The following is a 14752-nucleotide window of genomic DNA, read 5'->3' on the forward strand; positions in this document are numbered from 1 at the left end:
AGGAAGGGCAGACGCTTTGCGGAGCAGTGCTCAGGTCTGTACCGATCGAAGGGACGGGTCTCTCCTGTGCCCTGGCAGAAAGCAGCGATGGTTGCCCCATGCAGGCTGGGACAGGCTCAGCCTTACAGACCGAGTGCCTAAACTTGCTAGCCGCTTTTGAAATAAAATCCTTTATACTCAAGCTATAAATTTAAGGAAAACACACGTGTATTGTCCCTTACAGGTTAAAAATAACTTAGAAATTAGGACCTCCTAGAAATGGTGGGAGTCAACACATTTGCTTGGCAGTACTTCCCAAAGCAATCAAATGTTTCTCAAAATTAAATATAACACTGATTATACATCTTTAAAACTTAGTAGTGAATTCACTGGTATCATAAACTGCAGTCCTTGCTGTTTCAACAAGGGCTGTTGTAGCTGTGTAGGTATTGTTTTCTGCTAACAGCTATTCTGTAATGCGTCTTTAAATTTCACTTCTCTGAAGTCTGGAGTGCAAAGATAAATCATGTCTATTTCAAAAAGAGAAGCTTTAATTTTATTCCCACACAATAGTCCTGTACGTACTCCTCCAGTTTATTGAATCCTAGGTGATATTTTTTAGCCAAAGAAAGTAATAGCTGTTAATTAGAAATTTACGATATGTGTGGCTGTACATCTACACAAGGTTTATTTTGAAAGCTTGAGAAGTTACAGAAAATCTGTTGTCCATTCAGTCACTGGGAATTTAATCAGAAATGACAGCTTTGTTTTGCATTTTACTGGTTAGATTTACTGTCATTTGGTAACCTACTCAGAGAATTGTGTGGGTGGTGCTCTGGAATAAACCACAACTTTCCTGCTTGATCTTACTCCAGTAGTTTGAAATTCAGCTATTATAGACACAGTTGTTTTTCTAATTCACATCTGGTTCCTTTAATACTCTTATTACATATGCAGTGAATGTTCTTAAGCATACTTCAGTGAGAGGTAGAGGGCTTTTGCTTGGGATGTGGCCACATGTAGAAAATACAAGACTAGTAAATATTTAAAGGACATGTTTTATAGAATGAAAAAAAAAAGTTGCTATATCCTCTATTCCCACAAGAGGACTGGCAGACTTTCCAAGTTTTTTTCTTTTAAATGTTATATGGCAAGACCATTTGTTCAACTGTTACTCTGAAATTTCCTGACTAATCTCATTCTGAATTTAATGAAATTTGAGAGACTTATACACAGAAAAGTAATGTGCCAGTATTGAGAGCTGCCCTTTCTAGGTGTCTCGTTCAATAATATTCCCTGGATCACAGAAAGATAACTGTTAGCTCGCATACACATACCTAGAATACACATCAGGTTTGCCCTCCTCATCTCTGGCTCTTCTTTTCAATTAAAAGATCAGCATTCCCTTCCTGTCAAAAACACTTGTGCAGCCATTCAAAGCACTGTCAGCTTGGGCAGGCTTGGAGAGAGAAGGTGCTGCCTGCCATGTTGGTTCTTGTCATTTCCCTGAGAAATGAGCCTGTGTTCCTTTGTACTCAACTGGTTCCACTGTTGCCTGTAGTGTAGAGGAAAACCAAAAGAATCTTACCCCTGCCTCCTCTTCCCAGACATTATGTCCTCTCAGCCCTGATCAGGGGTAGTCCTTCCAATTTCAGGGGAATTCAGTTGTGCAAAGAGGAAAGATGGAAGTCCTGAACATCTTGCAAATCAACAAGGAGGCTGGATGCGACTTGGAACATCTGTCATTCCCATATTTGGAAAGTAATTTATTATATCACCATAAAAAAACCCCTTACTATGACCTCCTATTTGTGGAAATGTTTTTTCATATTTTCAAATAAGATGTTATTTTTCAACAACAAATGACATTGTTTCCAAATTATACTTTTGCCCAGTGAGAGCTGGTGGTTTTGAAAGCTGACTCAAGATCACTAAAGCTTTGCCAGTACAATGTATGCCTGGTGCCATAGCAGAAGAGCTGTCAGTGTAGACAGAGCTACGGAAGGCTGAATGTTTCTTTCAGATTTATTGCATGTCTCACACTGTTTAATGTTTTGCCAAAATCCTATCTACTGGAATTATGTGCTTACCTGTAATTTTAAAGTTTAATTAAAATAAAATATCTTACATGCTTTTATTATAGAAACAAGACTTGGAAATATAGTGTAGGCAAACCCTAGAAACTTGGAAAACAAATAAAACCCCCACATTCAAATAATCTACGTTTTACACTGTTTAAGCCAATCTGATGATTTCCTTGGAAAATTGACTCTCAGACTTTTGGATTCTTCTGATGACTTCTATTTGATACTTCTATGACATCTGTTAGTCATATTCTAGATTTCATGATTTGGACCCAAATTGGCATGCGACACACATTTAAAAATTCTGGTTTTGTAATGCTTCCTGAATGTGCTTTTCTTCTGCTTTAAATTGCTATGGCTAGGAAAACAATTTCAAAGCTTTCACAAGCTTAAAATTGGCTGGTTTTTTTTTTTTTTTTTTTTTTTTTTTCCTGTGTATGACAATCCCAAGATTTAATCCCTACACAGAAATAGTACATCATATATATAGTGTAGGATCTTCTATGGCATCGTTATCATGTGAATTGGAAGTAACTGTACTTGAGGGGTGGAGCATTTCATATTATTATACCATACTTTCTTCTTTTTTTGTCCTTTTTCCTCTTTTCTCCTTTTCCCTCTTTCTTTGCCTCTTCCTTTTCCTTTAACTTAAATCACAGTGGAAAAGAGAACTTGTAGCTATCTGCTGTACAGTCTGCAGATGACTGTAGCAGAAACTTTTTTTCTTTTAGCCTTGTAATTAAAATCACACAGTGGGATTTGTTTTCCACTGGACTTTTGTTGAAGGGCTTTCACTTTATTACTAACAAACTGTTTTTAGCAGACAAGGTATTTGATGTCAAATGTTTTGTTTCTTTTCCTTTTCTTCAAAAAAAGTTTTCTTGGTATATATTTGTACTGAAACAGACAAATTTGAACAAGATTGAGGGCAGTTGTTGGTGGGTTTATTGTATAGGGTTTTTAAAAGCTGTTTCATGAAGCATGTGTTTTGATTACAAACACAGCAAGACCCTCTACAATGTATTAGATTACTGGAGTGTTCAGATTTCTTTTCTTTCAGCAGTCTTGGACTCAAGCTGGAAAATAAAAACTTACCTGAAGTTTCTTTATTGCTATTAAAAATTGTATAACTTTTCTGCATGCCATCTCATTATTTTCTGTTTGTGTTGAAGTTGGGGGGTCTTCCATAAATAGCCTTTAACATGGAGTAAATTAGCTGCTGGTCATTTTAAGATTTTTTGCATGATGTATGTTATGTACTGCTACTGAGTCTACTGCATTATCATTTAATTATAACATTCTTCACTTGTATGCAGAATTATCTAGGGAACTATGTAAGAAGTGTTATATAGAAAATTTCTATATAAGTATCATACAGTAAGTTTCTGTGTAAGAAGTATCATGGAAACAATATAACGCAGTTTCTAAAAAACAACTTTCCAGATAACAAAATCAGATTTTAAAAATAGAAGCTATTCAATATTGATACTCCATACCAACAGGTATTTCTTTCAGATTAATGTGCAATGTGGCCTTATAGCAGGATTAAATAATAGATGAGAGGTCTTCTGTTTCTTCAAAGGTTACTGAAATGTTTGTTCAGTTTGAAGAACTTGGTTTGGGGAGTTGATAAAAATTATCACTTCTTACATGCAACTTCTTGAAGTAAATTCATCCTTCTTGCATTATTTGCTTTTTGAGCGAAATATACTTTTTGGTTGAGGGAATGCAAATAGAGAAGCTTCTATTAATTACAAAGAAAAAGGCAATATTACTTTGGACCTCAAAATATTATGTTGTCACCTAGGAAAGTTATCAGCTTTTGCTGTTATTTGGTCTACATGTAGCTTTGCAACATGTAGATCTCCATGTCAGCTGAAGATGTATGATTTTTGCTAATGCAATAAAAATGGTAGAATGCTTACTGTGACTGCAGGTTGAAGGACATGAAGTGTGCACATTTTGCTAATGTGAACAGAGATATTTTAGACGTCAGCTGAATGGATTCTAGAATTGCATCACAGAGTAAGAAGGAAATTTGTTGTAGCTTATGTACACAAAAAACCAGAGCTGGAGTAGGATAAGAACCTCTGTGTCAACAGTTTCTTCTGAGCAGTTGCTTTGAAAGCTCTTACCTGTGCTCTTTGAAATACTTTCCGTTAGCAACCAAATAGCTGGCAGTAACTGTCAGCATACAAAGACCTGATTCAGGTCGTCTTGTTTCCATGTATGATATTATTCAGCAAAAGTCTGGGCTTAAATTCTAATATGTCATTTGTAAGCCTATGAAGAGTTTTATCACTGTCTGGTATTAGAAGTGCAAGGTCTCATTCTTCTTGTTGAATGTGAAGGATTAATAATTTCGGTTCACTGTGTATTTTCTGAGGATCATGTTCCCCATCTTAATCAGTGTCAAGTTTCTATAGCAACTAGCATTTAAGAATGAGAAACAATAATGTGTGTTGTTATCACCGCTAGCCACTAAGAAAAATGAATAAAATGTTTGAAAATAGATGTCCAGGTATTTTCACATGTACCTTCTTCTGTCTCTTGAAGAACTTGGATTGAGACCTGTGGATAGTGTAAAATCATATTAGTGTCTATTCATTTAACTGGACATCAAATAATGTACTTATTTAAATTGGTCATAGTTTTTTTCCAAACAATTGAGCAAAGAAGGATCTAATAAGCACAGTCATTTGTGGGGTTGTCTTTAATCAGTGTGTATATAGCATAACCATTATAATTTAATGTGTTAACAGAAATACAAAAACCTTTGTGGAACCCTGTTGCTTTAATCACTAGTGTAGTCCAGGAGGAAAAGGCAGATCCTGCTGACAGCAGAAAGATGTAGAGACCACTGCAAAGCACAGGAGGCAAGTGCACTGAAGTCTTTGAAAGAAGATTTCCATGAGTGTACAAGCATGTAGAAGCTTGGGATGCTAAAGTCACTGGGAGCTTTTCATAAGCAGGTTTCATTTGTGGTCAATGACACACAGAAACATTGGGATAAACAGTTTTTGTGACACGTTAATTTAAAACCTGTATTTTAAACTAGCATACCTTTCTAAACATATCCAAACACAATGGCTGAGGTAAAGAATGTAGTCAATATTTTATTGATTCATTATCGATATGACTTTTAATCAGTTGCTCATTAGCTGAAAGATTCAATATGACTATTGCTGTGATTCTGTGAGTATTAAAGGGACACTGTCATTTTCCATGTTCTAACATATGTCCTAACAAAATCTTGTGTGGCAGTTGGAAGTTTTTCCCTTAGTTTCAATAGACCATCTCATTATTATGGTGCATTTTCTCTTTTTTACTTTAGCACTGAAGTGCGGCATATTGTGAGGGTGGTAAGTCCCTTATTAATGGTGAAGAAATGCCACTTTACGTTGTCTAAGAAAAGTAATCCCAGTTCATTTACTTATGATAATAGGCAAATCCTTAAGAATATAATAAACTTTACAGTAAGATTGTAAATAGATCATAACTATGGATGGTTACCTTATTGTCCATAGAACAGTCATATTGACCATGCTGTTAGATGTGTGTCTTTGTATAGGTTTGTGTTTTGTAAATATCTTTCCTGTGACCTGTGTCCAAATCCTGTGGGCACGTCTTTTAATAACTTTCTTTTGAAGTAGTTTTATGCACCTGAAGAAACACCTTGTTGCACACCTCTGAACTAAAATAGCAAAATTTCTGCTAGGCATGCATGAAATTGCATGAAATTTAAACATTTATGAGCTTGGTTCTTGGCTGCTATTGCTGCACAGGTTGGGAAAATTAAACAGGATTCAGCTGGGTCCACATAACTTCCCTCTAGAGTGGAGGTGGATGGACAAATGGGATTTGTCCACTGTCCTTGCTTTGCCCTAGTCAAGTGGAGGATTTGGAGCAAAAGAAGGGAGAAACCTGAACAGCAAACAGGTTGGAACTGAAGCCTGCCTTCCCAGTTGTAGCAGGCAATTTCCTTAGGGAGCAGAGATGTTACTGACAGAGGCCATTCTTCAATGCAGGGTATTGTCTTCTATGGTGACTTGTTCCAGCCCTGCCTGTTTTATCTTCATTCCCATTTAGCTAGTCCTTTCTGAACGCAAATCACACTTGTATACCTGAGTGGCTATAGTTGTAATCTGCATCCCATTGTGTTGTTTACTTTTTCTTATATTTCTCTTCTTGAAGCTTACTCTGAGCTATTTAGAGCAGCAGCTCTAAATCATTGAGTGGACTTCCTGGAACAAATAAGGAACAGAAGGTTCCCTCTGTGATTGCTGCATATGCTTGTAGCCACGTAGCAGGGAAATAGCTCTGCTTCTGTGCATGTGTAGCTCACATCTATGTGACTGCTGTATGCAAGCTGGCTACTGTGTTTCTACAGTGCTTGAAACAAGGTCCAAAGTTTTGCTTAGCATTTGCTATAATTGTGTTGAAAGAAGTGTGTGTCTCAGGCTTGGAGGAGTAATTAACTCTTAATAATATTATCTCAGTAAGGTAACTGAAGGAATACATTATTTTAACATAAACATTCTAGCTCAGCATTGTCTAAATGGTGAGCCGATAGTTGTCTAAATATGGAGCAGATGGCAAGATAAAGCCATGCCGTTTTGTAGCAGTTTAAGATTGGCCATTGAAAATGAGGATGGAAAGTTTGAGCCCTAGTTTTAACTGATGGGTGCAACCTAATATTTTTGGAGATGTAACCAAATTATATTTTATATTGATTCTGAGTCTGATCCTGTTGCCCTCACTCATGGGTGTAGCCCTGCTCAATTCAAATACCTGAAAGCTTTTTAAGATATTACAAGCCCATTCTGAATTTCCTTGATTCACTTGCTTGGGAAGGCTTTACTTGAAGTCCTAAACTATTTTTTTTCCTCCAGTATATATTTTAATTACTTAGGTCATATTTTAAATTTAATGAACTATCTGAAAATGCCCGTGTTCTTAGCAGACACATCAAAATACTCCATTAGACTCATGTATCACTCAAATAAAGGTGATGAGCCTTTTACTACTAAGTTTTAAGTTGCTGTAAGAGGATAAACAGATAATAAAATTTACACTTGTGTTAAATCTGCACTTGCAAGTTATAATAGGAGAAAGTTTAATACAAGTGTCTAGCTGAATCTCTCAGACTATGCTCCAGTTAATCTTTTATTTTAGGTAGCAATTCAGCTTTTAAATTTTCTTTTCTTTTGTGTAGTGGTATCTTTAGAGAAAACGTAGTGAACAGAAAAAGATAAGAACATTAGGCCACTTGGTGGTGTAATATGCAAAGGAAAATGAATCTGTCACGTTCAAGTGGAGGAAATGTACATAATAGACCATTTTGCTTTGCTTATTATCTATATAAACACAGTACAAGACATTACCATGAGCAGTTACTTTTTAAAGACCTTTAATTTAAAACAGGTTGTCAAGTACATTTTGTAGTACAAATTCTGGTTTTAGCTCAGCTCTTACTGAAGGTGTTTGTGTTCAAGCTATTAATGTAATGGTCTGTTAGTTGGCTCAGAAATCTTCAACCAGTTCACAGTGGAAAATCTGTAATTTAAAAATGGAGAGGGCCACATGGAACCTGCAGCCTTCACGTGTGTGATTTTAGTAACTGCTTTGATTTTCATCTGCTAGTCTCTGGTGTCCCTCACATTCACAACAGGTGCAGCAGCTTTTCAACTCTGTGTTTTATACATGACTGAAAAATCTGGGAGAAGCTGTGGCATTTCAGTGCTTTGGGAGATATCTTGAACTGCAGTAGCTGTGGCAAGAAAGCAGGGGTAATGGGTGCCAACAGTCCAGTATGCTTTCCTGCAAATACATACACCTGCCAAAGGTACATGTGAGTTTGCCTGGTAATATTGAAAAACATAAACAGTTGTTCAGTAAGTACCAAAAAGGAGAGTAATTTTGTGGAAGATCAGGTTGGGGAGAGGGCACTTATTTTGCTTCATGCAACAAGAAGAATGAAAAGTCTAGTTTTCCATCACGTTTTAGTTCAAACTTCTTTTAGGCAGTTACGAAATGTTTGAGCTCAGCAGGATGCCACAGGGTCTGCAGAGCAGTGTGCAGAGACAAAAATTTATACTGTATTCACTGGTGTTCATGTCAAGGGAGAAAAGTGAGGATAAAAGAATCAGTATAATGCTGCTCTGCAGTTCTAGCAGAAGTAAACATTTTCCATGCTAAGTGGGCCCCACTAAGGAATGTCAGTTTTAGTCAAACTATTATTCTGAAATGGTAATCAGAATTTTCTTTTCTGGGGGAAAGAAAAAATGAAGGAAAAAGGAGAAAGTTTCCATTCCTGTTTGACAGAAACATCAAAATAACAGGTTTCATTTTTAGATTGAGGAAGGAAAAGATAAAGATATTTTGACTGGTATTTGGCTTGAGTTTGGTTTGGCTTTTGAGCCTACAGCCTAGAAATGAAGTAACATTTAAGAAGAACTTAAGCCTGGGCTGTTCAGATTAAACTGAAGATATGCTTTAGCCTTGCCCTTGATGATAGTACTAAATCTAGGTACTAAAAAAACTATCAGGTTCTTGCTAATTTTAAGAACAAATGACCAGGGTAGTGTTCAAGTAGGTACTAACCCACTGGGACCTTGGCTTAAGTGAATTTATCATATTATCTTTTCCTCTGTCAATCCAGAATGTATAGTTGAAGTGAGAACCTCACATGTTGACTGTAAGAGCTGTAAGGAGTTGCTTACTCTTTAAATTGGTATGGAACATACTCCTGTGCTTCAGAAGACAGGCAACTTCAGTGTCGGTTGATCTGTGGCTTATTGTGCTTCTTGGTATGGATGATGACATCCTGGGTCATGTTGTTCTACAATATATTCAGCCATCCACAGATTTTTACGTAAATTAGACCTGAAATAGTTTTAATTTCCCCATAACAATGCAGCTGGCAGATAACTGATCTCCTTATATTGTACATATTATCTCCCAAAACTTCCAAGTGGTGCTGATGGCCAAAGATGTAGTATGGAAGGGAAACACATAATTTGTAGCATACTTCTGTAGCTCCTTCTACAATTTTATTCTCTGAGTGAAAGCTTTGAGGTCAGCAGCATAAACAGTGTACTGTAAGGTCATTTGACCCTTTAGATTGCTGATTATATGTAACCAAAATAATACTATTTCAGTATGCAAATGTTAAGGACCTGTTGCAGGTTATGAATCTCTTAGAAATTACTACTTAGAAATTACTACTACATAGAACTTTTGGTTTAAGCTTCTTTATTTTTTATTCTGAACCCACTCAGCAGAATAGTCTTTAGAAGAGATTGGCTGCAATCAGAAAGTTTACAGTTGCAGAAAGGAAGTGAAATTAAATGAGAACTATGATAGAATTTTCTGGCTAGGCTGATTTACTAGAACTGTGCACCAATTTTACTCTTTCCGTAGTCTTTGAGAATAACTAGCTTGATGTGGAGTGAGAGGGGAGATAGATGCAGTCTGTGGGGAGGAACATGGATCTGCTCTACTCTTATTCTTCTCTTTTTTATGCTGCTCTTTTATTGAGAGGGTTTGCTGAAAAAGAATGTCCTAAATGACAACTATATGATCAATTTTTTTATCACCTTTAAAATAAACAAACCACTCATTTGCTCAAGGGAGTGGGGGAAGCAGTTTAAGGATTTAAGCAACTGTTCAGATGGGGCCTGTTTGCTTAGACCTAAATTCCTTATGTCATTGCTCATTAATGTTGTTGTACCAAGTATTTATGCATGAGTGTCCGAGAAGAACTGGATGTGATCGATTCAAAATGGTCTTGTCAGACTGCATGAGGAATCCACTCCAAGATATATATGGAAATGTATGCTTTATGATTTATTCTGACAGGGTATTCACATTGCTGCTTTAAGTATATCTCCAAATCTTTTCACAGTAGATGATCAATTAGTATTTTACTTATTCTTTCTATTGATTTAAAATGTGAAAACAACAATATGGCCACTTCTTATAGGATTTTTATGTATCCTATGAAATGAAATCAATCAGATCAGTGAGGTGTGTGGTTCTGTCATCAGCAGGTTCTTAGGACATCTGCCTCTTGTTGCAGTGATTTTCTCATTTTCCCCTCTAGTAGAAGGTTAACTAAATTACAGCACTCTATAGGCCCCAGGGCAAGAATCAGATTCTGATCTTGGAATTGGAGTGGATTTTTTGTGTAGGTTTTTGTAAACCCTTTTTTCTCTTCTGTGGTCTTCTTGTCTCCAAAGGAGATGATAGTTCTAAAAATTGCTTATCTTAACAGGTTATGAAACTCTACCTAGAGCTGCATTAGGCAACTTAAATGTGAGGTGACATGGTTATGTCCTGATGTTACATCCTGATGTTGAACATTTATTTCTCTGAAGGACTTTGTCTTGCACGCTGAGGATGGAATGATCCAATATTATTTGAAGTTTCAATCTCACGTTTTGTTTTTCACTCAGTCTTATGGCAGGTGGTTCCACAGGCTGATTGGGCAGGAAGGTATTTCTTTTTTAGCAGTGTTTTAAATTTGATGTCCCTCATTTCATTCACATACTCCTGTTTTTCCTTATAAAAAATGAATTTCAACCATAGTTACCCTCATGCCAAATTTTCTTGGAAAACCAAAACTGATAGTGTTTAACCTTATAGCAAGCTAACCAGTATTTATGCTTTGAAATCTTAGTACATTGAGTCATATACAGTTTTGCCTTCAGTGGTTTTTGTTTTTTTCTAAAAGAGGAATATCTCATCTTTGTTGATGCAGGGTATAAGTTGAAAATGTGCATTTCAGAGGGTAAATTAACAGAAAATGGAAGTATACAACTTATTTTAAGGTAATAAGATTATTCTAGTGGAAAGAGCCTAACTTCTAATATTTTGAATGCTTGGTGTAGCTTTTTTTCCCCTCTTAAAACTTGTCTTTATTGAAATATCTGAATGTTAGAGGTATTTCTAAGTGTAAGTCCTCATCTCGGACTTCTAAGTACTGTTGCCAAAGATATACATAGGAGGCAGTTCAGGAAGAAGTTTTAATCATACATTAGACGGCACTCTCAGAGTCCTTGCTGGACCAGCAATATTGCTGGAAATGTTTGTTTCAGAAAACCTATAAGGGGGTGTTGCAAATGTTTTTCTGCTTTTTATAGAACCTGTTTCTCATTTTGCAAGTGGATGCTAGATAAAAAGGGCAATGCAACTTCAGAAAAATAATTTAATATTTTTGCTTGATTTAATTGGAGACATAAATATAAGAGACATATAACTGAAACCCTATATTTATTGTTACCTACAAGAATTCTTGCTTTATAGCACAGAGCAACACTTCACAAGTTGCCAAGTTTCACTGGAGATGAAGTGATAATCTCTGGCTGTAAGTTGTAAATTGCTTTGGGATAAAAGGTACTGCATAAATGTAAATTGTTACCTTATTAAATGCAAGTGTAGCATAACATGGTTTTCAAATTACTAATGAGTATTGTCTTTGCAAGTCTGATGGCTTTTTAAAGATAAAATAGCACTGGGTTTATTTAATCAACCTAAAAGGTTCTTATCTAGCACATTGTAATACTTATTTTTATTGCTATAAACAAGTGTTATTTGGAAGAATTGCAGGATAAAATAAGTTAAAGTTTACTGTGTCTTTATTAGCCTTAATGTTTTGATTACCAATCAGATTGCTTATTTTTCTGTTTAAATTAAAATGAATATTTTATAATAATATTTACTAAAATGCATTTTTTTGTCTTGTAACACAAAGAAGTCAGAATGTCATAGAATATGTTCTGGATTTGCAAAATGATTAAAGGTGTTAACATCAAAAACTGCAAATGAGAAGATCGTTTGGGGGATATTTAACTGAAGTACTGATGAATACCATTTTAAGATGTTTCTGTATAATTTGTATTACTTCAGTTCCTTCTCTGCATTTATATGCCTGGCTTTTAATAGGGTGAAGGAACAAAAATCAATGAGACTATAATTTATATGTGTTTTCGTCAGTAGGCTGCAGGACCACCAAATTCTTATCAGTCTAATTTTGGTTATTAGAAAGTCCTAGGATTTCAGTTCTACCTGACTAAATTTGCGATTCATTTGAGCAACCATAAGAATAAAACCACATGTTTACATATCTAGGACTTAAACCTGAAAGGTAATATGCTTACAATGATTGTGTTTCACTGACTTACTTTATCAAGGGAAGAAGAGGAAGAAAATAACAAGGTTTTAAGTAGAAATTGCTTAGGAAGAAGGACCATAGCTAAGCATGCCATTATATGTGGAGCAAACAGGGGGAAAAACCTCCCAGATAACGAAATTGTGACATTCTCTTACAGTTGTGAGAAAACCAGCAAGTAAACCTTGATGAAAAAGGAGAAGACAAAGTAGAAGAAAATCCAGTAAGGTTTAAACAATGATGCAAGTAGTCCCACAGCATGTACAAACTAATTTTTATTAGACACTGAACTTTTAGCAGATCCAACATTGTTTCATTTTGTACTGAACTACATTCATTATAATATGTACTTACATATTTCTAAGAATACTAAATGATGTATATAAATTTTAATTCATAGTTTTATATGTTATACAGTAAAAATGAAGTTAGTATTTGTGCAGCAGTCCATGAAGATGCTCCGTATTTAATCAGCTTTGTCAAGGAGTGGTGGAGTGTGGACTTATGGTCAGAGCTAAGGCACAGAGGCCCAGCATAGATAGGGATCCAGGGTAGACTAGAGCATCTCTAATTAAGAGATTGGTTGGCTTAAGCACACACTATATAGTGGGGCAGCAGGCCTGTTGAGAACAGACAATTCAAGGAGATGTACAGTCTGACCCCAAATCTCACATAAACCTTCAGTTACATAATACTTTTTCTCCATCTAATCTCAAGAGCTCTTTATTTTCTAACTAGTATTTCACTATGTTTCTTCTTCACTATTTTTGTTTTCTGTCATCTCTTGCTGAGTATAATAATTTATTTTAGATTGTTGCTCAGTACATGATCTTGAAAGAATTATAACACTAACTATAAACAAAAAGTAACAGCCTGTTCTGTGAAATTATAGTATCTGCTAAAACCTGAAGGATGTGAAGTAGAATAGCTTTATTCTAGTTGGTTTTAAATTATTTTCTGCTTTTACTACCATTTCCCACTTAGTCAAACACCGTGTTCAGGACAGCTACGGAAAAAAATGCTAAACAGATAAATCACCATTTCTCGGTTTATCTTGTTCTTCGGATATGTAAAGTTTGCATATGGCTCTGGTCTTTAAAACTATCATGCAGATGTTCTACAGCTGCTTGTTGATGTTTGGCTGAATGATGCCTGAACACTTTCCTACCTGTCTGGAGGTGTCATGGTGTATTCCACTGAAATGATTAAAATAAGCATTATTTTGTGAAGAAAGGTGTAGCATATAAAGTGGGCCTGAGCATTTATGGAGGGTGAAGGTGACATGAAGCAAACAGCTTTCTCAAAAGGGAGACAATATTTGTTTACCTTAGGCTCTTGTGGTTCTGTCAATATCACTGTAGTGTTAAAATGTTTCACAAAAATACAGCACTTCTTTAGCACAATAACATATTTAGCAGTCTCCTCAGGCTATTTTAGACTTTCAATAGAACTATATCATTCTATCAAAGATGCTTATTTGTACACCTTCACAAACTGATTTTAAAAAGCAGAGTGGCTGTTTTTCTAGGGTAAGTTTGGAATTGAAATCCAGATGACAGTGCAGTATTTTCATCTGGTTTGCACAGGTGAATAGTTGATGTGAATGTCCTTCAAGTACCTTGCATTTTATATGAAGGAGTTGCATAGGCTGTTCTTACCTACAGACAACATTTTTTGCTTTAATTCTTTGGCAGCTATATGCTGGCAAGGTTCTGCATGTTTTGCTGTATAAACCAGTTAGATATCTGGAGCCTTTACATTTATAACCAAAGAAAAAAGCATACGGCTTAACCGGGCTGGGGTGTACTCAGCTAAATTGGGGAGTAAGGGTGTAAATGTGATGACTTCCCTTAGCCAACAGGCAGCTAATTAATAACCTTTCCAGTTAAATGCATGAGTCTTCACACCTTCAAATAAGGTCAGACTTCTGACAGACTCTGTTAATAGATTTCAAGTCTCTTTGTATTAGAAACAGATTGCAACACACATTGACCATAGGCTTTATGTTACTTTCCTTATACCAAGAAAGCTTATTCTGTGAATGTAAGATTCAAGGCACTGGACAGCCAGAATGAGTTTCTGTTTCTGTAATACCACCATCTTGGCTAGCATGTAAGACAACTGAGATTAGGTTCTACAAAGGTTAAAAATACTTGAATTCTCATGTCAGGCTTGGCAGTTGGGGATTTCACACCCCACACTGACGTGTTCTAGAGATCAGAAGTTGATAGTAATATTTGCTGACCAATAGGAGAGAAAAACTGAAACAGACAGGACCACTGATTCTTCTCAGGAATGCTATTGTTTATAATCCATTAAATGCTGCCTCCTTGGAAGAATTTAGTGTAGCTCACAAGGGGGAAAAGACAGTTACTATTTTACAGTTATTTGTTAGCACAACTCCTGTAGTTTTTTTAGCCCAAATTCGTTCAAAACTCAATTTTGTACTAGAAATCAAGTTACTTTAGGACTACTTCAGTGCAAACAACAGAAGAATTTAACCTTTCTGTTGGCTTTC

Source organism: Falco naumanni, chromosome 15, assembly GCF_017639655.2.
Source record: "Falco naumanni isolate bFalNau1 chromosome 15, bFalNau1.pat, whole genome shotgun sequence".
NCBI classification, from domain to species: domain Eukaryota; kingdom Metazoa; phylum Chordata; class Aves; order Falconiformes; family Falconidae; genus Falco; species Falco naumanni.